The sequence below is a fragment of the Camelus ferus genome, chromosome 35 (genome assembly GCF_009834535.1).
Source record: "Camelus ferus isolate YT-003-E chromosome 35, BCGSAC_Cfer_1.0, whole genome shotgun sequence".
NCBI classification, from domain to species: Eukaryota; Metazoa; Chordata; class Mammalia; order Artiodactyla; family Camelidae; genus Camelus; species Camelus ferus.
In genome coordinates this window covers 10,414,951-10,441,318 of record NC_045730.1, presented here as the reverse complement: position 1 = coordinate 10,441,318, position 26,368 = coordinate 10,414,951, and the positions used below count along the sequence as shown (strand labels likewise).

General features: G+C 35.6%; 1 protein-coding gene and 1 pseudogene across 1 annotated transcript in view; one reads left to right on the top strand and one right to left on the bottom strand.

Annotated features, from left to right (window-relative positions):
• Positions 1-26,368, top strand: part of LOC102524496 (14-3-3 protein epsilon-like) — a 145,300-nt gene that overhangs the window by 27,734 nt on the left and 91,198 nt on the right. The gene's annotated exons all lie outside the window — the stretch shown is intronic.
• On the bottom strand, positions 8,759-10,319 carry LOC102521459 (annotated as a pseudogene).

Here is a 26,368-nt window from a genome sequence, read left to right as displayed (position 1 = left end):
TGTATTTATTTTGTATAAAATTTGCTAAGCCAAGAATGGCAAATACAGGGGGTCAGGACATGCCACACCACAGCGTCCCACTTTGGTGTATTGGATATTTTGAACCGAAGGCACTTGAGAAACAGAAGGTGCAGGAAGGGCTGTCTGTCCTCTTCCTTTCTTCCTAAAAGCAAGGCGTGCTTTTCCTGTGGAAAAGGTACCCTCCCCATAGCAGAAAGAGAAGAACATTCTAATCACCCAAGACAGGAAATGGATGTTGAGATGAATCTGTGAAAATATCTGACTACAATAACCCTTACCTTTCATTACCTTTCCCCATTTATTTCCTAGACACTTTCCCACAGTTTGCTACCCCTAGTCCCAACCCCCTTTTCCTTTGTCATATCAAGTCTCCATCATTTCTCACTCTTTGCTAAAATGACGTATGAACTCTTAGGCCTACCCATTTCTTTGGGTCTTTGTTTCTTTTACTTGACACCCTCTCTGTACACCAAGAAATAGTAACATCAAATAGAATGTGTAAGCTTTTCTCCTGTTAACCTGTCTTTTGTCACTTTAATTCTCAGGCCCAGTCACAGAACCTAAGAGGGTAGGAGAAAAGTTTTTATTCCCCACACAAACATTTTATAACCAAGACATATCTTTTTCTTTCCCTAAATCCTTGAGAACCCTGGAGTATGTGTGTGTGTGTGTGTGTGTTTTGCTTGTGAAGGAGTCCTGATAATAAAGCCTCTAAGCATAGTACACAGTGATGGAGGGGATTCTGCTTGGACTTGTGCAGCTGTAATAATTTGCTAAGCCACTGAGGTCAGGTACTCACCCTACAGATCTACCTGGTGTCTTTCACAGCCTCAGTGATGGCTCCTATCACCTTAGTTCAGTCACAATGTTACCTTCCAGAGTATCAGTTCTGCATTTCCACTATATATGCTAAAATTCGATGTCTTGCTAATAGTTCAAACTCAACATCTTTAATACTGAACTCATCTGTTTTCTGTTCCTTACCTCCTAACCTACTTATCTTGACTTAACCAAGCTCAGGACCCCATTACTGTCTCTAAAGAATGTTGGAATAACTGCCTCACTTATGTCTCCCCCGTGCCATCCATATTGCATTCTCCTGTCACATGAACTGCCCTCCATATCATCAATCACGTTACCTTTCTTCAAAAATGTTCCCCTGTACAGGTTTGTGTTTAAATGCCCAGCATGGACTTCAGGATCCTTGACAAGGAGGGAACCACTATGACATTAGGAGGCATGGCTAAGTCTACACAACCACGGGGTGATTTTCCAGTAATTTCTATATCATTTGGGACAACTTGGTGAGGCAGGCCAGACTCAGCCATCACCCTGGCTTTTGTCTCTCTGTGGCTAAGCTGACCGTGATCAGAAAAGAAACAAGCGTGTTCTGACTTTTGTAACGTTTGATGATATGGTTTACTCATAAATATTTAAGTCCCACACCGTGTCAGCTCAACACACTACCAGCAAGCTTATTTTTAAGTCTTATGTGTAGAGGAAAAGAGTTCAATGGAAATCTGAGTCAAAATTTCCTCAAGAGTAAACCTGTGGGGTGGGGAAAGGGTAGGGGAGGAAGGCAGATAGTGTGAAACAGCTGCTTCCCAGGGTTCTTTTTCCTCCTGTGATTTAGTTCGTCTCCCTGTATTGATCACATTTGAGCTTCTCTTTACTTTGCCTGAGAAATTGCAGCTCTAGTCAGACACTGACCAACCATTAGGAGAAAATTGTAAACATGGTATGAAGGAGAAAAAAACTTCCTATAAGGCTCACACTTGGGTTTTTTTTTTTTTTTTTTTTTTTTTGAGGGGAGGAGTGTTAATTAGGTTTATTTATTTAATTAGTTCTTTTTAATGGTGGTATTGGGGATTAAACCCAGGACCTTGGACAGGCTAAGCATGTTCTTTTATATATATATATCCTCCACCATGAAGGCTCATACTTAGGTTTTACCTCCACTTCCACCCAATCTCCAACAACATCAGTAAAGAGTCAGGGGGAAATATTGAAATGCTTTTTTTTTTTTCCTAGTGCTTGTAAGCCTCACATATCACATGATACAGTATTTCAAGATCCTGTTCATTTGAGAGTAACTCGGTAAAGGAAGAGACAGGCTTAACTGTTATGGGTCTTACTCGTCAAAATGTGACCTAAGATTTAGCTTCCTAATCTGATAGCTCTTCTATTACTAAATTGTATTAACTATTGATGCCAAAGTGAATAATTTATAGCATTTGCAAATTCTCAGTTAACAGTGAAAGGAGCATCTCACTCACTGATAGTTCTTCCTGGTTTATTGATTTTATTCCATCAATCTACTGCATTTAGGAATGGCTATTCTTTAAATTTGTTCTCTGTTTTTAAAAAAGAGAGATGCATATTTATTTTATCTAAAATTCTTCAGCATGAATCCTCTCTTAGTGCAAAATAAGGCTCTGACTCTGTGCCTGTCTGATTCCAGAAGGTTACGTCTCCCTGAACCTTCTCCCCATTACAGAGTCTGCACCCCAGTGACAACAGCTTTTATTTTTTGTAGGAGTGGCTTAGAACTCTAAACTAGAATCAGAAATTCTTTTTGTTATGCTTCCAACTAAGTGTGCTTCTTTATGTATTGATTATATTTTCAATAATGTAACCAACACCCTCAAACTCACTATACAAAAGTTAGGACCTTGACAAATAACCTGAGTCTTAACCAGCTGGCCTCGTCCCCATCTCATCCCCTGCCTTCCCTGACCTCACGTAACTCTTGTCCTGAAACTTGTGTTCATACTTTCTTTTGTCTCCTGCTTAATATTGTTTTCTTACATGTATATATTTTCTTGGAAGAATTTTGTGTTTTAGTTGTTTTTAACTTAGAAGGGCATCAGTCTACCTCCAGACTCATCCCTTGTGTGCCAGTGAATTATTATGGTTTAAGTCAGTCTGAGGTGGATTTTTCTGGTGCCTGCAACGTAGTGACTCATAACTGATCCAATGACCAGGCTTAACTGGGAACGAAGGGCACAGTCTCCTTCCACTTTTGCTTAAATGAGCCAGAGTATTTTTGGATGACCTGCAGCCATGTCCTTGTGTTCTCATGTTTCTCATACCGAAATGATGAGAAGCTCTTAGGGCTAGTGGGGAATTCTCTTGCCACCCTCTAGACAGAATTGTAACTTGACTGTCTCAGTGTTAACATTGCCTTAATGTATGTGCTTTCCTCACTAGTCCTTCATTTAAGGTTTGGATTTAAAGATGGGGGAAGAATGAGCTGGCCAACTCAGGGGGCCAGTTTTTAATCTTCTTGCTGACAGTGAACTATTTATTTATTTATTTATTTATTGAACAAACATCTATTGAGTACCTACCATGTGGCAGTGTTTTAAAAGTGACTTCAGCTGCTTCTGACTTTGGAAGTGAAGTTGCTGCCACTTGTTTTACTTCTGGGCAAAAGCCTGAATCTTTCCCTTAGTCACTCACATATAACACTATTTAAGAAGAACTTGTATTAAGAAATTAAGAGATAAACAACAAGTGTTTAAAAAGGAATATAAGTATTGAATTTTTTAGGCCTAAATTCAAACTAATAAATTCCAATCATGGGTATTTTAGCTGTCCTAGCTTCTGGATTTGGATAGGAAATGAATAAATCCTGTGCTTAGTTTCTTGCTCCAATTTATTTTGCTTCTCCTGCCATTTTCAGGTCTAGATTCAGGCTGCTCCTTATTGCCATCTCTAATCCTGGTAAGGAAAATAGATCATTGAGACTTCAAGGAAAGATTTGTGAGTGCATTTTCTGAGCCAGAGTTGTGTCTCATTCATCTTTATATCCTCATTCATCTGTTTATTCATTCAATAAATATTTATTCAGAGCACACTATTTTCCAGGCAAAATGCCAAAGGCTGGGGATGATGGGGTAAACACACAGAGCTTTCAGTGTAATGGGAGAGTCATATTTTAAGTAGCCACACAAATAAGTATATGTAATTACAAAAGGTAGTCAATACTTTGAAGGAAAAGAATGAAGGAAAAAAAATGAAGGTTTAAATGAAATATTAAAAAGGAAAGAGCTGACTGAATGTCTAGAGTTGTGGGAGGGCTTCTCTGGGGGAGTTCTGAGCCCTGAAGGATGAATAGGAGTTCTCTAGGCAAAGTGTGAGGCAAAGAGCATGCCAGGCAGAAGGAACAGCCACTGAGGAGGACTTGAGGCAGAAAGCTTTTTCATCTTCAGGAAATAAAAGAAAGTACTGCGAGTAAAATCTAGTGAATAAGACAAAACCCTGGCTTGAGGAAAAAGAAGGGCTTGAAGAGGTACACTATGTTAAAGCTTTGGGATTTTATTCTAGGTGCAATCATAAACCAGTGGAAGGTTTAAGGCAAAGCAATGACATAACTGAGATTGTATTTTCAAAAAATAATTACTCTGGCTGTCAAGTGCAGAAGGAATAGAGAGGAACAGAGTAAAACAGGGGAGTCCATTTTGGAGGCTAGATTAATGATCCAGTGAAAGATAATGGTGGCTTAAACTGGGGAGTTTGCCTTGGGTACTGAGAGAAGGGCAATATTTAGGTTAGATTTTCAGAGAAACTCTACTAATACATCATACTTGTTCCAGATAAAATCATCATACTGTGTGTCCAGATAAAATAATACGATAAGAAAAATAAATTAAGGGCACAAGAATTAGAAAGGAAGGAACCTGGAAAAAAAAAAAAGTCATTGTTTGCAGATGAGGTACATAAAGACCCTAAAGAACCTGCAGAAAAATTAGAAATAATGTGACAGTTTAGTAAGTAGTATTTACTTTTAAAATGACTAGAGGAAGATGTGAATATGGGAGAGAGGAGGGTGGCTAGAAAGTGGAGGAATATTAGTTAAAAAGATAAAAAGGAAAAAGAGAAAGAAAAAAGGAGAAGAAAAGAAGAGGAAGGAAGGAAAGAAGGAAGAAAGGAGAGAAAGGGACAAAGGCAAAAGCTGTTATGCTCCAAGTGGTTGAACAAGCAGGACAGGAAGTTGTGGTTGGAAGGGGGCATAAATGAATTAGGTTTTGATATGATGCAGTTCCTGACTGATCTAGGTGTGACTTGGCAGTAGGTTATTGAGGTGGAACAGGGGAAGTCACGAACGAGGAGGCATTCAAGGAATTGAATGACTAGCTGGTGAGTCATCAAGGCTTGTGTTGAAATGACTCAGGATGGTGGCAGGAACTGGAGCTGAGGAAGCCTGAAGCCAGGCACTTAGTCTTTTATGAATGAGGGGCAGCAGATGATTGCTTTGGGGAGTGGGAGAGGGAAGTATAAATAGATGGCTGATTCTCCAAGGAGCAGGAGTTTTGCAAAGGGAAGAGGATATAATGTGCGGGGAGTGGCTGGAGGGAGGAGGGAGGATGTTTAGGTAGGCCTTTCACTTGAGGTGACTGGGACATCTATGATTTGGTTATAGCAAGAAACTGAGAAGAGAAGATGATAAAAATATAGATCAGAATTTTGAAGACTACTTGGCCAAGTGTCAATGCACAGTAGATGCTCAATATGTAATTAATAAACCAACCAGTGAATCATGAATGTGGCAGAAAAGCTGAGCCATCTCAAGCCTATAACCCAGCCCAATTTGCATGTTACCACCTAATGGGCTATTGGATTCAGAGTGCTTCAGCTTCACTCTATTTTAAAATTCCATTCAAGGGTGGGGAGGGTATAGCTGAGTGGTAGAGTGTGTGTCTAGCATGCAGAAGGTCCTAGATTCAATTCCTAGTATCTCCATTAAAAATAAATAAATAAACCTAATCCCCCCCTAAAAAATTAAAAATTAAAAAACACTATTCAATATCTAAATGTATTTATACATTCAGTGCTCAGTGTGTCAAATTAACATGTTGTATACCTTATATTTACACAGTGTTATGTGTTGAATGTATTTCAATTAAAAATAAAACAAAACAAACTCCACTCAGTCATCAGGAAGATCGTCAACCCTTAGTTGGGAACACTTCCTTCTCGGACTTATTTCTATTATGGGGAATTGTAGTCAAAGAGGATCAATCTCCTCATCATTATCTTGTAATTATTATTCTAATAATGGGGCTCAATCTGATTCTCATGTTTCTGCCAAACTGCAGGTATTAAGTGCATTTAACAAGCACCTTATCTCATAGCCTCCATACTTATCTATTTCTTCTTTTTACTTTCCTCTACTGACACCCTTAAATGCTCTTTTTAAACACATTTTTTAAATTATATCTTAGTCTTCAGACTTAGTGATATACTTTGTTTCTCCACAAGTCATAGTGTACAGCACTTTTAAAGTCCTCTATGATAGCATTAAATATTTATAAATCCACTGATGCAGTATGTTTCCCTGAGGGGGGAAATTGACCATCTGAGGTTAATGAATTTTGACTTTATCAGGAGGTAGCATTTCATCAAACCAATAATTAATAATAATTAAAAAAAAGATCTAGTTTATGTTATGCCTTAAACAGAACCTTTGAAATTCAAAATGATTTTTTTGTTTTTGCTACACACTACTTCAACCACCTGTTTCTTAAACCATGCAGTATTTCTAAAAAAGGCATTTATAGCTCATTTTAATGAGTTTTTAGCAGCTTTATTGAGGTATGAATGACATACAATAAACTGTAGGTATTTAAAGTGTACAATTAGATACTGCAATCAGATAATCACTCCAGAAGTTTCTTCATGTCTCTTTCTAACTTATTCTCTCCATTCCCGGGAAATTTGATCTGCTTTTTGTCATCATGGATTACTTTTGCATTTTCTAGAATTTTATTTAAATAGAGCCATAGAACAGTATGTACTTTTCTTTGGCTTCTTTCACTCAGCATGATTATTTCAAGATTCATCCATACTGTTGGCCGTATTAACAGTTTATTCCTTTGTATGCTGGGTAGTACTCCGTTGTATGGATAGACTATAATTTATTTACCCATTTATCTGTTGATGGGCATTTGGGTTGTTTCCAGTTGTGGATTATGACCGATAAAACTACTATGAACATTCATGTGCAAGTCTATGAACATATTTTTTCACTTATCTTGGGTAAATACCTAGGAGAAGAATTGTGGGGGAAAAAATACATAACATTGTAAACGGACTATACTTCAATAAAAATATATACCAAAAAAAAAAAAAAGAATTGTGGGATCATATAGTAGACATATGTTTAACTTTTTAAGAAACTTTCAAACTGTTTCCGAAAGTGATTCTGACATTTCACTTTCCCACCAGTAGTATATGTGAGTTCTGTTTCCTCCATATCCTTGCCAATACTTGTTATGGTTAGTCTTTTTAATTTTAGCAGTTCTGAGGTGCACAGTGTTCTCTCCTGGGAGTTTTATTTTGCATTTCCCTATTGACTATTGTCATCAACACATCTTCTTTAGTGAAGTGTCTGTTTAGATTGTTTCCATTTTTCATTAAGGCATCTGTTTTCTTATTACTGAATTTTGAATTTTAAAAGCTTTTTATATATCCTAGATGCAAGTTGTTCAACTTGCAAATATTTTCTCCCATTCTTTGGGTTGTCTTAAGAGTATGTTTTGAAGAGCCAAAGTTTTTAATTTTGATGATGCCCAGTTTATCAACTTTTTCTTTTATGACTTATGCTTTTGGTGTTATATCTAAGAAATCACTGCCAAACCTAAGGTCACAACATTTTTCTTCTAGAGTTTTTTTTTTTAGTTTTATATTTTATGTTTAGGTCTATGATATATTTTGAGATAACTTTTGTAAAGTTGTGAGGTACAGATCAACATTTTTTATTCATTTTTGTTTTGCACAAGGATAGTCAAATGTTCCAGCATCATTTATTGAAAAGACTACCCTTTTTTACCAAACCAGTGCCTTTGCATATTTGTCAGAAATCATTGGCTATATATGTGTAGGTTTGTTTTTGGTGACTCTGTTCTGCTCTTTTGATATATTTGCCTGTCTTGATGCCAGTAAAACACTGTCTTGATAACTGTAGCCTTATGATGCATTTTGAAGCCAAGTGGTATAAATCCTACAACTTTGTCACTTTTTTCAATAGCACTTTGGCTATTTTAGATCCTTGGCATCTCCAAGAACCAGTTTGTCAATTTTTACAAAAGAAAAAATAAATAAATAAAGCCTTCTGGAATTTTGAATGTGAATATATTAATTGGGGAATAATTGACTGCTTAACATATTGACTTCTGCAGACCCCAAATAAAACTCCCCACGTATTTGGGTCTTTTAAAATTTCAGCAGTGTTTTGTAGTTTTCAGTGAGCAGGTCGTAACATCTTTTAATCATATTTATCCCTAAACCTTTCATATTTTTGATGCTACGCTGCTTTTTAAAATTTCAGGCTGCTCTGACTTTCCAAGACAACTCCATCTCCCGGAGCCTCAGTTGCCTTCTGAGACAGCCCACACTCTTTTTATGGAGTGTGTATCTCCCTGAATAAACTTGCTTTCACTTAAAAAAAAAAATTCATTCATTTTCCTATCTGGATGATTAATTTTTTTGGCCTTTTGGCACTGGGTAGAATTTAGAACTCCAGTACAAAGTTGAATGGAAGCAGTGTTAATGGGCATCATTGTCTTCTTCCTGATCTTAAGAGGGAAACATTCAGTCCTTTACTATGACACTGGCTCTAGTTTTGTTTTGTTTTGTTTTTTCTGGTCCTTTATTAAATAGGATGTTAGTTCTAGTTTTTCATAAATGCCTTTTACCAGTTTAAAGAAGTTTCCTGTTTTGTTTTGTTTTTTTCACAAGACAAAAATTCAATGAAAATTGGTCTATGGGTATGTAGTAATCCACAGGGCTAAATAGTTACACGGGACTGTATTAGATTTAAAATAGTTGCTGTTTGTTACATGTTATCATTATCTGATTCATCTTCTTCCTTCTAAGATTCCTTAGCATATTTCTCTGCCTCTTCCCTTAAATCTTTTGGAACAGTTTCATGCCTTTAGTTATTTCACCAACCCAGCCGAGTTCTGGTTCAAAAGCTTTATCCTTAACTTCATCGTGTACTATGTAAATTATTTTTGCAACTTCTTTAACAACATCACAGCAGGTCATTTCTTTCATCTGAAGCTTTTCTATTTCTGTCTTTGCAGCTTGCCTGGCTTTGCCAATGGCACAGCCCCAGTAACCATATGAAACACCCATGGGTCCGTCATGTAGAGTTGTGTACCGTCATTGACACTGTGAGACCCTGACGTTAAACTGCAGCCAAAAGTTCTAACAGCACTGTAGAGTGTATAGGCATGTAGACACGTGGCCACTCTGTCTGCAAGATGCTTTAGTGGAATGTTATATCCAAAGTTAGATCTAACATTGGAAGCCTCTTCTCTTGCAATGTCTGCTAAAGAACGGGCATCTGCCAACAAACCTGCTACTGCCATTCCAACATGCCGATCAACATGAAAATATCATTTGTTGGAACCTTCTTCATAAAGTTTAGAAAGAACTAATTTTTCTACCCCAAAGACAACGCCATCTGTACATCTGATTCCAGTAGCAGGACTAGCATATTCCACAGCCTTTGAAGCATACTCAACTTGAAAACTCTCCCATCAGGAGAGAATGTAGAGCCTGAAAGGTCGTACCAAGTGACAGCTGAGCTCATTGTGCTAAAACCAGTCTTGTTATTCCTAGTTTTCTGAGAGTTTTTATCAAGTAGCAATGCTAGATTTTATTGAATGCTTTTTCTAGGTCATTTGAGATGATCATATAGGTTTGGGTTTTTTTGTTGTTTTATTAATTTGGTAAGTTATACTGTTTGATTTTTGAATTTTATATCAACCTCACTATCCTGGAATAAACTCCACTTGGCCATGAGGTGTTTTCCTTTTTATATATTGCTAGATTTTCTTTTTTCTGTTCTCTTTTTCTTTTTTTTTTTTTTTTTTTGAGAATTTTGCACCTGTGTTCATGAGCGATATCAGTCTATAATTTTATTTTCTTGTAATATCTTTGTCTGGTTTTGGCTACACAGTAATTCTGGCTTTATGGAATGAGTTGGGAATATTCCCTTCAATTCAGTTTTTCAGAAGAGCCTTCCTAGAATGGTATTTTTGTCCTTGTATATCTGATACAATTTAACAATGAAGCCATCTGGGGGTGTAATTTTCTCTGTGGGAAGGGTTTTTAATGATAGACGGCTGCTTAATAGATAAAGGGCTGTTCACGTTAGCTACTTTTTTTTTGGTGTGCTTGTTTATTTGTGTCTTCCAAGAAATCTGTCCATTTCATCTACATTCTTACTGACATGAAGTTGTTTATAACATTCCCTAATAATCCTTTTCCTAACAGTAGAATCTGCAATGATGTCATCTCTCATCCTTGATACTAGAAATTTATGTTTTCTCCTGAACAGTATGGTTAGGATTGTATCAGTTTTATAGATATTCTCAAAGATCTATAGAAAAGATCGAACTTTGGTTTCGTGGATTCTTCTCTATTTTTTCCCCTCTATATTCTGGTTTGCTGATCTCTTCTCTGAATGTCATTATTTCTTTTCTTCTTGCTTTGGGGTTCATTCTTCTTTCTCTAGTTTCTTAGGATGGAAGCAAGGTCATTATGAGACTTATCTTTTCTGGTATAGGTGTTTTAGTGCAATAAACTTCTCTCTCCATACTACATTAATTGTATGTTATATTTCATTTTCATTCAATTCAAAGTGCTTTCTAATTTACACTTGGATTTTTTTTGATCCATGGAGTACTTATAAGTGTGTTATTTAAAAATATTTGTGGGTTTTTCAGGTGTAATTCTGTATTGTTATTTTTACCAGCTTTGTTGATATATAGTTTTAACACCATAAATGTCACCCATTTAAAATGTAAAATTAAATGTCTTTGATATATTCACCGAGTTGTGTAACCATCCCTACAATCTAATTTTAGAACATTTCATTACTTGCCAAAGAGACATTGTATCTATTAGCAGTTATTCCCTTTCTTCTGCACCCTGCTTCCCACCTCCCTAGCCTAAGACAGCCATTAATCTACTTTCTTTCTTTATAGATTTCCTTATTTTGGACATTTCATATAAACAGAATCATATAATACCTACTCTTTTGTAACAGGCTTCTTTCCTGTAGCATAATGCTTTTGAAATTCATCTGTGGCATAGAATGCATCAGTATTTCATTCCTTTTAATTGACATATTATTGTATTTTATGATTCTACTGTTTTGGGTTTTTTCATTTACTTAGATTGTGACCAGAAGTCATATTTTGCATGATTTGTAGGTCTTTAAACTTATCAATACTTAACTTTATTACCCAGAATATGAACCATCTTGGTCAATGTTCCATGTACACAATAAAAATTTCTCTTCTTTCCTGATTGAATGGAGTGCTTTATAAAAGTCAGTTTGGTTGGTAGGACTGTTCAGGTCTTCTAAATCTCTTCTGATTTTCTGTTTACTTGTTTTATTTTGAAAAAAATGGAGAAAGGGGTATTGAAAGCTCCAATTTTAATTATGGGTTTGCCTATTTCTCCTTGCCATTCTATCAGTTTTTGTTTCATGTATTTTGTATTTTTCCATTAGGTGCATGAACATTTAGGAGTTTTAGTCCTCTTATTGAATTGATCCTTTTATTATTATGATATAACCCTCTTTATCCCTGGCAACATTCTTCGCTTTAAAGTTTCCTGTGTCTGATCTTTATACAGCCAGTTTTAATTAGTGTTAGCATGTTATAGCTTTTTCCGTCTCTTCAGTTTTAACCTATGTGTGTCTTTGTGTTTAAAGTGGGTTTCTTGTAGGATTGCATGTTGGGTTTTGCTTTTTAAATGACACCTCATGATCTTTTCCTTTTACTTTGGGTGGTTAGACCATCACATTTATCGATATGATTTGGTCCATCTTGCTGTTTGGTTTCTTTTTGTCCCTGTTCTTTGCTCTCCTTTTTCTCTTAATCCACTTTATTTAAAATTATTTGGGCATTTGTATATAACTGGTATTATTTCTTCCTTAAATGTTTGGATAAAATTCTGTTTTATCTCCTTTGTGGCTTGTGAGCTATAGTGTATTGTATTAATTCAGATGCTACTTCCCAATTTATTGTGCACACCTTTAACTTATAAAAGTCTGCTGTTAAGTGATATTATACCACTTCATGTTTAGTATAAAGACCCTTACAGCATCATGTTTCTATTCCCCCCCAGACCTTTATGCTATTGTTTCTGTACATTTTACTTTGCACATGTTGTATCAGCTCCACAATACATCATTGTTATTTTTGCTTTAGACAGTTTATTTTCTTTCAACGATACTTAAATAAGAAAAAGAGTCTGTTTTGCTTACCCACATAGTTATCCTTTCTGGTTCTATTTCTTCCTTAGTGTAGTTTTCCATTTGATATCATTCATCCTCTGCCTGAAAAACCTCCTTTAGTATTTCCTGTCATATAGGTCTGTTAGTCATTAACTCTTTCATTTTTAAAAAGTCTCCTTTGCCATCATTTCTGAGAGATATATTTGCTATCTATAAATCCTAGTTAGATAATTTGGAGGGGTGGCCTTTAAACACACTGGTCAGCTGCTTCTGACTTGCATTGTTTCCTATGAGAAATTTGTAGTCATCCTTACTATTTGTTCTTCTTAACATAATATGTCTTCTTCTCTGGCTGCTTTTAGTAAATGCTCCTTGTTAATAGTCTTGGGCAATTTGATTATTGTAAACCCTGGTGTAATTCTCCTTGTTTTTCTTTTTCTTTTTTTTCTCTCAGTATTTATTTTGAAAATGTCAACTATAAGTGAATAAAATAGCACAGTAAATACATGTAATACTTAGATTAAACAATTGTGAACATTTTGGCACATTTCATTTTCTGTTTTTTAATGAATCATTTACACTCGTTTTTCTTGTGTTTGGGGCTCACTGAGTTTCTTTGCTGTGTAGTTTATTTGATCAGATTTTGGAAATCAAGGGCTATTTTTTTCTTAACTGTCTCCCCTACTCTTGCAGACTCTAATTACACATATATTAGGCCACCTGAAATTTTACCATATCTCACTGATGTTCTGTTCTTTTTTTTTTTTTTAGTCCTTTTGTTTTTGTATAATTTCAATTGCTAAAACTTCAAGTTCACTAATGTTCTTCTGCAATGTCTAATCTGCCATTAATAACATCCAGTGAAATTTTCATCTCAGATGTTACAGTGTTTATCTCTGAGAAGTGTCTTTTAAAATATCTTTCATGTCTCCACTTAACCTATTCAGTCATCTTCTAACTTCTGAACATACAGAGTGCGGTTACTGTAACTGTTTCTTGCTGACTGATTCAATCCTTTGTGTTAAATATGGGTCTTTTTCAATTGATTGATTTTTCTCTTCATTATGGGTCCTATGTTCCTGCTTCTTTGCATTCCTAGTAATTTTTTGTTGGATGCCAAACATTGTGAATTTTATCTTGTTGTATGCTGGATATTTTTATATCTCTATAAATATTCTTGATCTTTTTTCTGGGACAGGGTTAACTTGCTTGGAAACTGTTTGATCCTTTGAGGCTGTACTTTGAAGGTTTACTAGGCAAGACGAAAGCAGTGTTTAGTTTAGGGCTAGTTTTGGCTCTCTCTGAATTGTGAGACTGGGAACTATTCCTAGTCCTGCATGAGTTCTGAGAGTGTTCCCCTCTGATACTGTAGGGTGGTTCTTCCCCTGGCCTTTAGGAGTTTCCTCCAGGCATGCACTGATCAGTATGTAAGCTGAAGTCTTCTCTCTGAAGCTATCTCCTCTCTGTTAATCTGCCCTGAGAATCTAGATGCCTTAGACTCCCCAAATTCCTAGCTTTGTCTCCTCAACTTAGGGAGATTGCTGAGCTCCATCTGAGTTCTCTCTCACTTCACTGGGGCTTGGAGATTTTCAACAGGCCGTAATGGAACAGTGATAAGACTCACTTCATGTATTTCCTGTCTCTCAGGAATCACTATCCTTTTTTTTTTTTTTTTTCCTTTTTGGCCTGACACCCAATGTGTTGGAAACTGTTGTTTTGTGTATTTTGTCTGGGTTTTGTTTTGTTTTGTTTTTTAAATTCAGAAGGTGTGGTACAGTAAGAGCTATATTTGGTATTTTCCCCTGGTTCTTGGCACAGAGCGCCTAAAACCTTTGCCATTTCCTGAGGGATCGGAGTGTCTTTTGTTATTCATAACGGGCCCCTTTCATCACCTCTGAGTTTGTGCTAATGAGGTGACATAGGGTGGGGCCCCTATAAAGCCTCAGAAGGGGACTGAGCACCAGAAAGACCAAATAGTTACAGTGACCTCTGAACAACATGGGTTTGAGCTGCACAAATTTTTTTCAATAAATATATTAGAAACATTTTTGGAGATTTGCAACAATTTGAAAAATCTCACAGATGAACATTTTAGCCTAGACATATCAAAAAAATTAAGAGAAAGTTAGGTATGTCATGAATGCATAAAGTGTATGTAGATACCTGTCTATCTTTACATAGGGATAAGGTGAGTGATATTTCATATGAAATTAATAATGTGTTAGTTTTCTTACTGTTTTATAAGTTTGTGGCTTGCTTTCAAAGTATTACATTACCATACAGTGCGCCTCTCTCATAATTGGAGCAACTGCCAATCAGCCTATCATCGTAGGTTTTTTTAAAGAATGTAGCAATGTTTCTAATACTGTATTATGAATATGACTATAATACTGTATGCCATAAAATTTTATAACAATTCATTAATTAGTGTATGGGCTAAGCTACCGTGAAGCAATCAGATCGATTATACTGTGTAACCATAAGACAGTCTCATTGCTGCTGCTTTATCAATGCATGAATTGTCATACCTGTAAATAAATATGAATTTCTTTTTCACATTGTCTTTTCACTTTTGATGTTCAGTGTTAGTAACATTTACAGTATCTTGTACCAAATAAGACAGTGTTGGTGTAGGTACTGACACGTGATTCATCACGTAGACAGATGATGTAGCACTTATGGTGTCAGTAAATACAATACTGCAAATGTGTGTTTTCTTCCTTATGCTTTTCTCACTAGCATTTTCTTTTCTCTAGCTTACTTTATTGTAAGGATGCAGTATATAATACATATGACATAACACAATTAACATATATTTTTATGTCTATCAGTCAGGCTTCTGGTCAGTAGTAGACTATTTATAGTTAAGTTTGGGGAATTCACAAGTTACACTTGGATTTTCAACTGCTTGGTGGGTTGGTACCCTCAACTTCCATGTTCTTCAAGGGTCAACTGTAGAGAGTTGAAACTTTCAGCTCCACCTCCACTGACCTCCAGAGAAGGGAGTGACAGCTGGGAACTGACCTCTATTAAAACTCTTGTATAAGAGATTCAGACAGCTTCCAGGCTGGTGAACACATTGACTTGCAGGCAGGGTGGTGGGCCAGGAGAGGACATGGACGTTCTGTTTCCCTGTGTGTGCAAGCACATGTGTGTGCACGCACATGCACACACACACATTTTGTCTGTGCCTTGCTCCCTTGTGGCTGTTCTTGAGTTGTAGCCTTTATAATAAACCAATAAATGTAAGTGGAATGTTTTCCTCAGTTTTGCAAGCCATTCTAGCAAATTATCAAGCCAGCAGAGAGGGTCATGGAAGCCCCTGGTTTAAAGTTGTTTGGTCAGGAGTACTTGTGATTGACATCTGAAGTGGGTGCAGTCCTGTAGGTGTGGAGTCTGATGAAAACTCCAAGTAGTTAGTCTCTGAATTGAATTGAATTGCAGGACCCAGTTTGTGTTAGAAAGAACCTCCAAAGGAGGGTAAGTCTGGTTCCTATTAATCCATCTTGTCTGGAAGTAAAGATTTCCTTTTTCATAAGTGTAAATAAATAAAATATTAAATCAACATGTAATCAACAAGCCTACTGAATGTTACAAGAATGTACCAACATTACAGAAACAGAAATAGAATTTCTGGAAAGTAAGGTGAAGAAACAAGCAAAAAATAGTATGGTGTTCGAGTAAACTCTCTAGATCCCCCACCCTCCCAAGTAAAAAGTAAAAAGAAACTTAGCATGCAAGGTAGAGATTAAAAAAATCTGTTCTATATGTGTATTAAAAAAATTTTAGTAGTCAAATTCAAAATGTTTATTAAAACATATGAAATTAGTTTTAATATCTTTTCATTAACCCAATATATCCAAAATATTATTTCAACATATAATCAATATAAAATTATTAAGGAGCTATTTTACATTTATTTCTACTCAAACTTTAGATCTGGAATTTTACACTTAAAACACATCTCAGGTAAGATTAGTCATGTTTCAGTTTCTCATTGGTCACTTGTGGATAGTGGGGTCACCTACATTGGCCAGTGGGGCTTCAGAAGTAATTAGTGAGACTATGCAGTTTTTAAAAAATAGGTAAAAAAATTAGGTGAAACCACAACACAAAGATGAAAAAAGTGTTTACAGTTAGTATCCTACCCATGTCCCCGCTGGCTTACCCTCTCTACATCTCTTCTCTGTAAACCTGTGACCACCTGTAACACTGTCAGAGGTCATTTTTCTGATCAAAGCACTATGCCCAGCCCACATTCAGGGCAAGTGGGAAGTGTCAGAACATTAATGCTCCCAAGAAACAGCCTATAACCAGTGACAGACAAGAAGTTGTTGGATAAATACTCCAGCTTCTTTGCCTGTCGGTTGGGATAACTCTGAGCCCATTCTACAAGGTCTCTAAGAGCTCCCCGAGTAGGTTTTAGTTCCAGCTGCCCACAGCAGTTGCTTGCTTGCTAATATAATTGGATTCTTTCCCTTTCATGTCTTACTCCCCCACCCCTCTATTAGTGTTTCCTGGAATTACCTCTCAAATAAATTATTTTCACTCATATTCTTGGGTCTGCTTCTGGGGAATACAAACCATGACACAGAGTTAGGAACAAATTGGAAGCCGAAACAACTCCACTACAAAGCCATTAAAAAAATTAGAAACAGCAGAAAACAGAACAGACACAATACAGAACCAATTACTGTTACAGGGGCTTGACAATCATGGAGTCTGCATATTTTTTTAAAAGACAAATTAAAGCAATTTAAAGAGAAAGGAAGGTATTTGAAGGACAAAGACTAATTAGAATACAAGTAATTAAGGTCCTGGAATTGGATAAACTAATACAAATGGATCAGAAATTGTCCTTAAAAACCAGTAGAAGAGAATTTTCCTGATTGGAGGGAGTTACCCTAGAAAGTCTTGTTCCTGGGGGAAAAAAATGTTACAGGAGCAGCTAAACTGAGATACAGCCTAATGATTTTTGCATTTCACTGATGAAGATAAAATTCTTTACATATCCAGGCAAATACTAATTATTTACCAGGGGAAAAATAAGGAATGCTTCAGACTTCTCTGAGAATTATTCAATGTCTGAAAAGTGTTGAGAAAAAGAAGGCGAGATCCAAGAATATTTTTCTCAGTCAAGCTGACAACCAAATATAAAGGCAAGAAATAGACAAGTAGACAATCTCAATCATGAGCAAACCCAAGACCTACATGACCTTTTTGAAAAAACAAGAAAAATCAAAGCAAAATAATCAAAAAGTAAAGAGAGGAGCCACAATAAAAAGACTGGAGATAAAACTCAGTTTAAATATAGAATTAAGACTAAGCAGTTATGGAAAATATGGTCACAGAAGTGGGAAGAGATTTATTTATGATCATTTCTTTGATATTCTTCCATAATTGGGACTCAAAAGATGAAGCCTGCAGTTGGTAAATTAATAAATGGAGAGTTAATGATAGTAAATAAAGTTATAGTGATTGCAAAACAAACATAGTAACAATAAGAAAACCCCAAAAGCAGGTAATAAACTTTCCAAATTATCCAAAGAAACACACACACACCCCTATAAAACCAAATACAGAAAAGACCATACACATAGCAATTGTTATCACATAGAAAACTGAAAATGAAATAATAAATATTAAATATATCTTCTATTCCAATACATATAAATGAGAATAAGTTCACCCATTACACAAAGTCACAGAATAGATCAAAGAAAAAAACTCACAAAATCAAACCAAACATTTAATTGTGAAAAAAAAAAAAAAAAAGGTGATTCTTTGAAGATGGCATAACAACATGGCAAGCAAAAAGCAGATAAACCACTGGCTAGTGGAGTAGTAAAAATAAAAGAAAAAGCAAAAAAGGACAAATACATTTCTAAAAAAAATAGTATTGATACAGAGGAAATTAAAATTCCTGAAAATATACATTTGAAATTTTAAGTGAAAAATACCAAATAGCCACCAAAATAGAAAAATCTAAACAGATGAGTAACAATAGAAACAATTGAAAAAGTTATCAAAGAACTTCTTCTTTAAAATCTTCAGGCCATGAAACCATAATTCTTCAATTTTTTTAAAGAAATGGGTAAGTTGGATAGAATTTACTGTGGCCAAATGCCAAAAAGGAAATCTTTCTTTTACTTCTGAAGAAAGTCTAACACTGACATCAAAACCTGATAAGACAGGGCCAGCTCACTTATCAATATTTACGTAAAAATCCTAATAAAACAATGGCAATTGTAGTTAAGCAATACTTAATATGCCATTACCAATGAGTCCCTCCCTGGACTGCAAGGATCAGTCAATATTAGGAAAACAATGAATATATTTATTTCTTATCAATAGCCTAAAGGGGAAAATGTATATAGTGATTGTAATATTTGCAGAAAATAAGTATTTAATGAACTTCAACATCCAACATGATTACAAAAATAGAGACTAAATTAGGAATAGATGACCACAGCAGAATATGCATGTTTCTCTAGTGGACATGGAACATTCTCTAGGATAGAGTATTGAGTTTTATTAAATGCTTTTTCTGCATCAATTGAGATGATCATGTGATTTTTCTTCCCTTCGTTCTATTAATGTGGCGTATTACATTGGTTGATTTTTCATTACATTCAACCATCCTTGCACTCCAGGAATAAATGCCATGTGCTCATGTTATTTAATCCTTTTAAAATGTGACTGAATTCAATTTGCTAGTAATTTGCTGAGGATTTTTGCAGTATCTCATCAGGATATTGATGTGCAGTTTTCCTTGTAGTGTCTTTGTCTTGTTTTGGTATCAGGGTAATGCTGGCCTAATGCATGAGTTAGAAAGTTTTCTCTCTTCAGTCTTTTTGGGAGAGTTTGAGAAGTATATGTGTTAATTATTCTTTAAATGTTTGGTAGAATTTACCAGTGAAACAATCTGTCTAAGACTTTTTTTTTTGAGGGAAGGAGGTTTTTGGTTAGTGATCCAATCTTCTTATTAGTTGTAGGTTCTATTCAGATCTTCTGTTTATTTATGATTCAGTTTTGGTAGATTGTTTGTTTCTAGGAATTTTTCCATTTCATTCTAGGTTAACCAATGAGTCAGTGTACAATTGTTCACAATATTTTCTTATAGTTCTTTTTATTTCTGTATAATTGGTAGTAATATTCCCCCTTCCACTTATAGTTTTAGCAATTTGGATCTCCTCTCTTTTTTTCTTAGTCGGTCTAGCTAAAGATTTGTCAACTTTGTTGATTTTTTCAAAGAATCAACTTTTGGTTTCATTGATTTTTGCTGTTGTTTTTCTATGCTCTATTTTATTTATCTCTGCCCTAATCTTTATTATTTCTTTTTATCTGCTAGTTTTGGGTTTAGCTTGCCCTTTCTTTTCCAGTTCCTTAAGGTATTAAGTTAGGTTGCTGATTTGAAATCTTTCTTCTTTTTTAATGCCTGCATTTTACAGCTATAAATTTCCCTTTTAGCACTGCTTTCACTGCATCCCATAGGTTTTGGTATGTGGTGTTTTATTTTCATTTAGGTCAAAGTATCTTCTGATTTCCCTTGTGATTTCTTCTTTGACCCATTGGTTATTCAAGATTATGTTGTTTAATTTCCACATATTTGCAAATTTTCCAATTTTCCTTTTGCTACTGATTTCTAGTTCCATTTCATTATTATCAGAAAAGACACCTTGTATGTTTTCAATGTTTTTGAATTTACTGAGACTTGTTAGAACCTAACCTATGGTCTATCCTGGAGTGTTTCATGTCCACTGGAGAAAAATGTGTATTCTGCTGATTTTGGATAGAGTATTCTGTGTATGTTTTTATATGTGGAGTGTTCTATATAGTTAAGTTATCCATCTATCTATCTGTCTATCTTTCTCTCTCTCTCCATCCATCCAATCAATGCATCCAGCCACTCACCCACACCCCCCACCATCTTTCTATCTATCTTACTATGGGACATTTATACCTATTAAGTGGCCTGGAAAATTGCACCCCTAGATGTTTACATGGCTAGTTTCTCCTCGTTACTCAGTTCTATGCTGAAATATAACCTCAGAAAACTTTTCTCTGACCACAGTCTAAAATTGCACCCCATCTCACCACATCCCCAATCACTCTCTGCATTGTTTCCTGGTTTGTTTTCTTCATAGCACTTATCACAGTCTGAAAGTACATGATTTTTTTGATCCTTTACTTGTTTGTTCTCTATCTTTCTCAGTAGAATATAAGCTCAAAAAAGCAGAGACTTTGTTTTGTTCACAGCAAGAACTTAATAAATATTTGATGAATATATATTTGTTAACATTTGTTAAATATCACCTGGTCTTCAAATTAGCACACTATTTTTACTTAAATAAATTTGTTTATATGGTTTTTCACCCTGGGAGATTTGAGAGGCAATTCTTATGTCTTGTGTAGTTTTTCTGTACTTTTTCCTCTGCTGAAGTTACTACTTTTAAGTTTCATCAAAACTTTTTGCCCTTGGTTGTGTTGGGAGTAGAAAGTTATCTAGATCAGTTTATACTATATCCTTTACAGTTTTACATGTTTCAATCAAATCCTTACTAACTTTTTTCTATACTGGTATTAAAGATTTTAGAATAGTTTCTACAAAACTTCTTTTCCACAAGTAAATACTTTTTAAACAACATTGCTATTCTTTTCTGAATATGTACACTAACTATGCTTTAATATAATATGTATTTCCTAGGGTGATAATTCATTAAAGCAAATAAAGTTATTTAAGGAGATCTTAGAATTTCAGAGTAAAAGGGGACATTATTATTTGTTATTTGTGTATAAATATATATATATATATATATATATATAAATAAAATTACGTGCCATTAATTTTTACTATGTGGAAATTTAGCCAATTGAAATGACTCAGCAAAATTATGTGTTTTCATGCCACCTTTTAATAATGTATAAAGACAAAATTATTTGCTGTTTTTACTTAGCCTCTTACTATCTTTAATGTTCCTTTTCTTCCTTATATCAATACCTCTCTTTACCTGGTGTCCCAGAATTGCTCATAGTCCCATGTGATTTGAGTATCAGATACAACCAATCTGAGATCCAATACCTGGCACTTCTTTTCTGTCTCTGTGCTTGTCCCTGACAACTTTACCTTTAGGCAATATTTTAGAATCTATTTTAAAATTAGATTCACATTTAAGAAGCAAGAAAGTGAGATTATTTAGTACAAGCTGGGGTCAAACCACTACCTTGTTGTTAATTTCTTCTTTAGCATATTGCTTTTGTCAGTAACGGCTGTCAGAGGGGCAGACATGACCCCCATGTTCTGGAAAGAATAGGAAGAAAACTCTCTCCTTTAAAAATGAGATTGTGCTTCACCCAATTTTCACCGTGTCTTCAAATCCTGCCCTTCTTGAAACTTGGCTTCTTATTCCAGGAAGCCTTCTGTTTTGTCTGGACTGCTTTAAGGGATTTTCATTCGTATCACATTCTGGTGCATTTTAGTTTTGTAATCATTTCGTGTTGTAGTACTGTTTCCCCCTCTTCCATGAATAACGTAAGTTTCTGGAAGGCCAGACCACACTTTAATAGAAAACAAATCAACCAACAACTATTTAAATCGTATTATAACTCTAGATTACATATCCCAAAGGGTTAGACTTTAAAATGGTGTGTTAATGATCTGGTCTGCGAGAGGGAGTCTAGTCATTTAGATACAATTTCAATGTCCTGAATTTTAGGCTAGTAAGTAGAAAATGATCATTCTTTATGGGACATCATTATTTCTTCAGCATAATTTTTAAAAAGTTTTCCCTTCTCACCCATCACTGCCACTCACCACCATCATGAGAATTGCGACTCTCTTTGTGGAGTAATTAAAATGTGCCAATGTGCTAAACATTCCACATATGTTATTTAAAGCCAACGACAACTCTGCAAAATAAATATCACTATTGTTATTGCTATTATTATTATTAGGATCTCAGCACACAGAATTGGATTCAACGTAATCCTTGGCTCATTCATGACTGTGTTTGTTTACTATGTTATTTAATTATTTATTTTTAATAAGGCCATAAGCACGTATGATCCCACCACCTGAGACAAAATCTAGGACCATCACCTACATCTAATGCCTACTCTTTGTCAACCCGCTCCCTGCCTCCTCCCACCTTAGGTCATAGAAAAGTAGGTATCCAGTATTTTACACTTGAGAAATCTGAGATTTGGGAAGATTGAGTTTTTGTTTTTTTTTTTTAAGATCACCCAACTAGTAAATGGACCATCTGGGATCCAGAACTAGGTGTGTCTAACTCTGATACCTTGCCCTAAACTGTTCATGTGATCCTCCAATTGTTTGTTTGCAAGATGGCAGAGAAGTGGTGTTTAATCAAATAAGGTAGACACTGGTACCTAAGTCTTGGAAAAGAAAATAATGACCTAAGAGTGCACTGGCCCATGTCCAGCCTTGAGCTTTGTTTGGATTGGTTGGTTGGTTTTTCTTTACCCAGCCCTCTGTAGGTTAGGTCATAGCTCAGCTGTCCCATGGCTGGGCATATTCCAGTTGACCAGATTTCAAAAAACTGAACCTAAAGTACATATAATTAAGGGCAGTACTATGTAAATTGCTTTGGCTTGAAAGAGAATTCTTTTCCCCCTAAATAATCACCTTGTTGCAAATGGCAATTTGAAAAAATGGTAATTTCAGCAGAAAGGCTTTATTTGTATATTGTCAAAAGAACATTCTTTTGGTCTTCAGTTGATGGCTGATTGTGCAGTCTGATTTTCTCTAGAAGAATATGTGTAGATTTATACTTGGTTGTTTTATTCTGCTAGTAAATTGTACTACAGATGAGAATACACACACACAGGCATACTTTCCTCCTGTAATTCTATACTATATAGAAATGCAGAGTTAAAGACAGAGACTAATTAGTGTGGCTTTAAGAAACCCCATAGAACAATGTGTGCCCGGATACCCAGAATATCAGTCAAACAAAAAAGCACGTATGCCTGCTGTACTTCACAGGGGTTTGTCATCAGATAATGATTTCCTTTTTGGATTTAATGAAGAAGAATGTAAAACATGATACTGGCAACTTGAAGAATGATGGATCCTTAACAACAGACTTAAACAGGAAAGAGAGTGAGTAAGTAGACCTCAAGAATGTATGATGAATGAGGAAGTTGTTACTATGACAAAGCGAAGAAAAAGTCTCTATTAATAACGGCAAGTATGTGAGCACTCAGATCAGGATTAGGTTTTCAAATCCTCGTGCTTCACAGTGACCACTGAGGAATAAATAAGATTTAGTAAATAATTTATTGAACTATATTTCCAGCTTCACAAGAGAAATAATATTACCAAAGTTAAGCATGTCAACAACTTATCTGAGGTGCTTTCCCTAATTCCCAATTTTTTTTTTTGGTTGGTTTGCACTAATTAATTTAATTACCTCCAGTATTTAGAAAATACTTAGAAACTATTAAAAATTATGCTTCATACATTCTACCTGTGTTGTTTTTCACTCTACCTAGGCTAGGAAGTGATCACATGGTATATTTAGTACCTATGGTTGATACAATGTTCTCAAAACTTGAGCATTGATAGATATTCTTGCTTTCTTTCTTCAGTGATACAAATCCATATTTTCTCCTTGGATTCCAGTTAGCTGAATTGACTGCCCGTGAGGTCCAAATGCCCAGTATTTTTCTAACATCTTAATAATATTTTTGTCCCCAAAATAAAAGAATGCACAGAGTTCCCATGCTGTGTTCCAATGTGAGTTCCAGTTTGTTTCAGATGGAAAGACTCTCTTTTTGAGCAGATACCGATCCGATAGAGCACTGAGCAGATTATCAACTGACTCAGTGACTCGCATATATTATTTTATACATGGTACCCGGCACCAAGCACAAGCCCAGAAGGAAAGAGATCTATTTCCTGCCCTCAGGCTTAAGCAGAGCTTAGGGTCTACTCCATGCCTTTTTCAAGCATGGTTTCTCCTGTGAACTACATAGTACATTCTCACCTCTACCAAGGCTGGTGTTTCAAGAGTTCCATTCTCGATGCTTAGGAGAGAAGTGACTTCATTATTTAAAACGGAGGCATTAGGGTATTTGGAACTAATTCTCCCTCTGAACCCAGGTTGAGAAAGACTGGGATTTAGGTAGGAGAGGGGGAGATAAATATTAAATAAATATGTACATAAGTAATAAATTATAATTATGTAAAGACATTGTGAGAGACTGCCCACAGGTAGACCCGTGGCCAACTGTACGGTGAGGTAGGGTAACCTTTCGTTCAGGCAAGTTTCCTAGTTAAACTCTGTTTTAATTTTTAAATTTAATAGCAGTTTTCTGAAAATACAAGTAATACTTTTTATTAAAAAGACTAGAAAAGCTGTAAAATATAAAGGAGGAAAAATATCACCTGAATCCCACACAGAAAGAAAAAAGTCCCCCATTGTTTTCTGTGTATCTACATTCATTGAATTTGTTTGTGGTCAATTCTGTCACAACTTGATTTTTTTTCCTTAATGGTTTCCTCTTTTGCTTTTATTTAGGATGGCTTTTACTTTCTGCTACCTCCCAGGTCACATAAAGAGTATTCAAGTCTTTCCCAAATTTGTCTGTGATTTTACTTTTCTCTTGCTTTTAACTCTTGAATTCAGGCAATTTCATTTTTCTGCAAGTAGTCAATTGCTCCAACCCCATTTGTTGTACCCTATGTACAGAATTCTAGATTGACAGTTTTCCTCTCAGTACATTGATACATTATTTGGCTTCCCATTCTTGCTGTTGAAAATTAGATGTGAATCCACTTATCTTTCCTTTGAAGATGATTAGTCTTACCTCTCTGGCTGCTTTTAAGATTTTTTTCTCTCTTTACCTTTAGAGTTTTGAAGTTTCAAATGACTTGTCTAAAGGAGGATTTCTGTGTTATTGTTCTGTTAAGGATTCATTAGGCTTTCTGAAGCGAGGATTGGTATCTTTTCCCAGTTCTGATCAATTGTCAGCTATTATCTTTTCCAATGTTGCTTCCGCTCTCTTTCTAATATTACCTCTTTCTGGTACCCTGACAAAATACTCATTAGATGTTTTTATTCTATTTACCATGTATTTGAGAATTTCTTACTCTGTATTCCATGTCACTTAATCTCTCTTTTATATTTTCCATGTCTTTATTTCTATGGATTGCCTTTTAACTGATTTCTTCTGATTTAATTTCAAATTGACTGATTTTCTACTTTGCTGTATAGGCTTAACCCTTTGAGTTGTAAATTTAAATGACTGTATTTTTAATTTCTAAAAGTTATATGGTTTTTTGCAAATCTTCTTGGTCAGACTTTATAGCCTTCTTCCCCAAGCAGTTCTCCAGTTCTCGGTAGACACTAACTGGGTGTCCTACAGATTTAATTCAATTCTGATACCATCTACCTAGCAGCAGATCCCGCAGGTTAAGGGCTCAGTCCCACAAGACTGCCCCCACTTCAGATGCTAATCATGAATCCAGGTTGCCACCTGTGCTTCTAGCCAACCGGCTGTAAAGCAGAAGTTCTTATGATCTCCTCTGTGGGTTTGATTAATTTGCTAGAGCAGCTCATGGAACTCAGGAAACTAGTTTACTTACTAGATTGGTGGTTATTTACAATGGATATTAGAAGCAAATGAACAGTCAGATGAAGTGATACATAAAATATGGTCTGAAAGGGTCCTGAACATAGGAGCTTCTGTCCCCGTGGAGTTTGGGTTGCACCACCCTTCCAGCATATGGAAGCATTCTGATTCACCAACCTGAAAGCTCTCTGAATCCAGTTTTGTGTTTTTTATGGAGGCTTCATTACAGGGGCACAACTGATTAAATCATTGGTCATTGAGGAGTGAACTCCATCCTTATCCTTTCTCTTCTCCCCAGAGTCTGAGGGTGGGGCTGAAAATTCCAACCCTCTAATCACCTGGCTGGTCCCCCTGGCAATCAGCTCCCATCCTTAGGGGCTTTCCAGAAGTCCCCTCATTGGCATAAACACATGTGTGTTTGAAAGGGGCTTGTTGTAAGCAGCAAAGAAGCTTTCTTGCTCTTATCACTTAGGAAATTCTACAGGTTTTAGG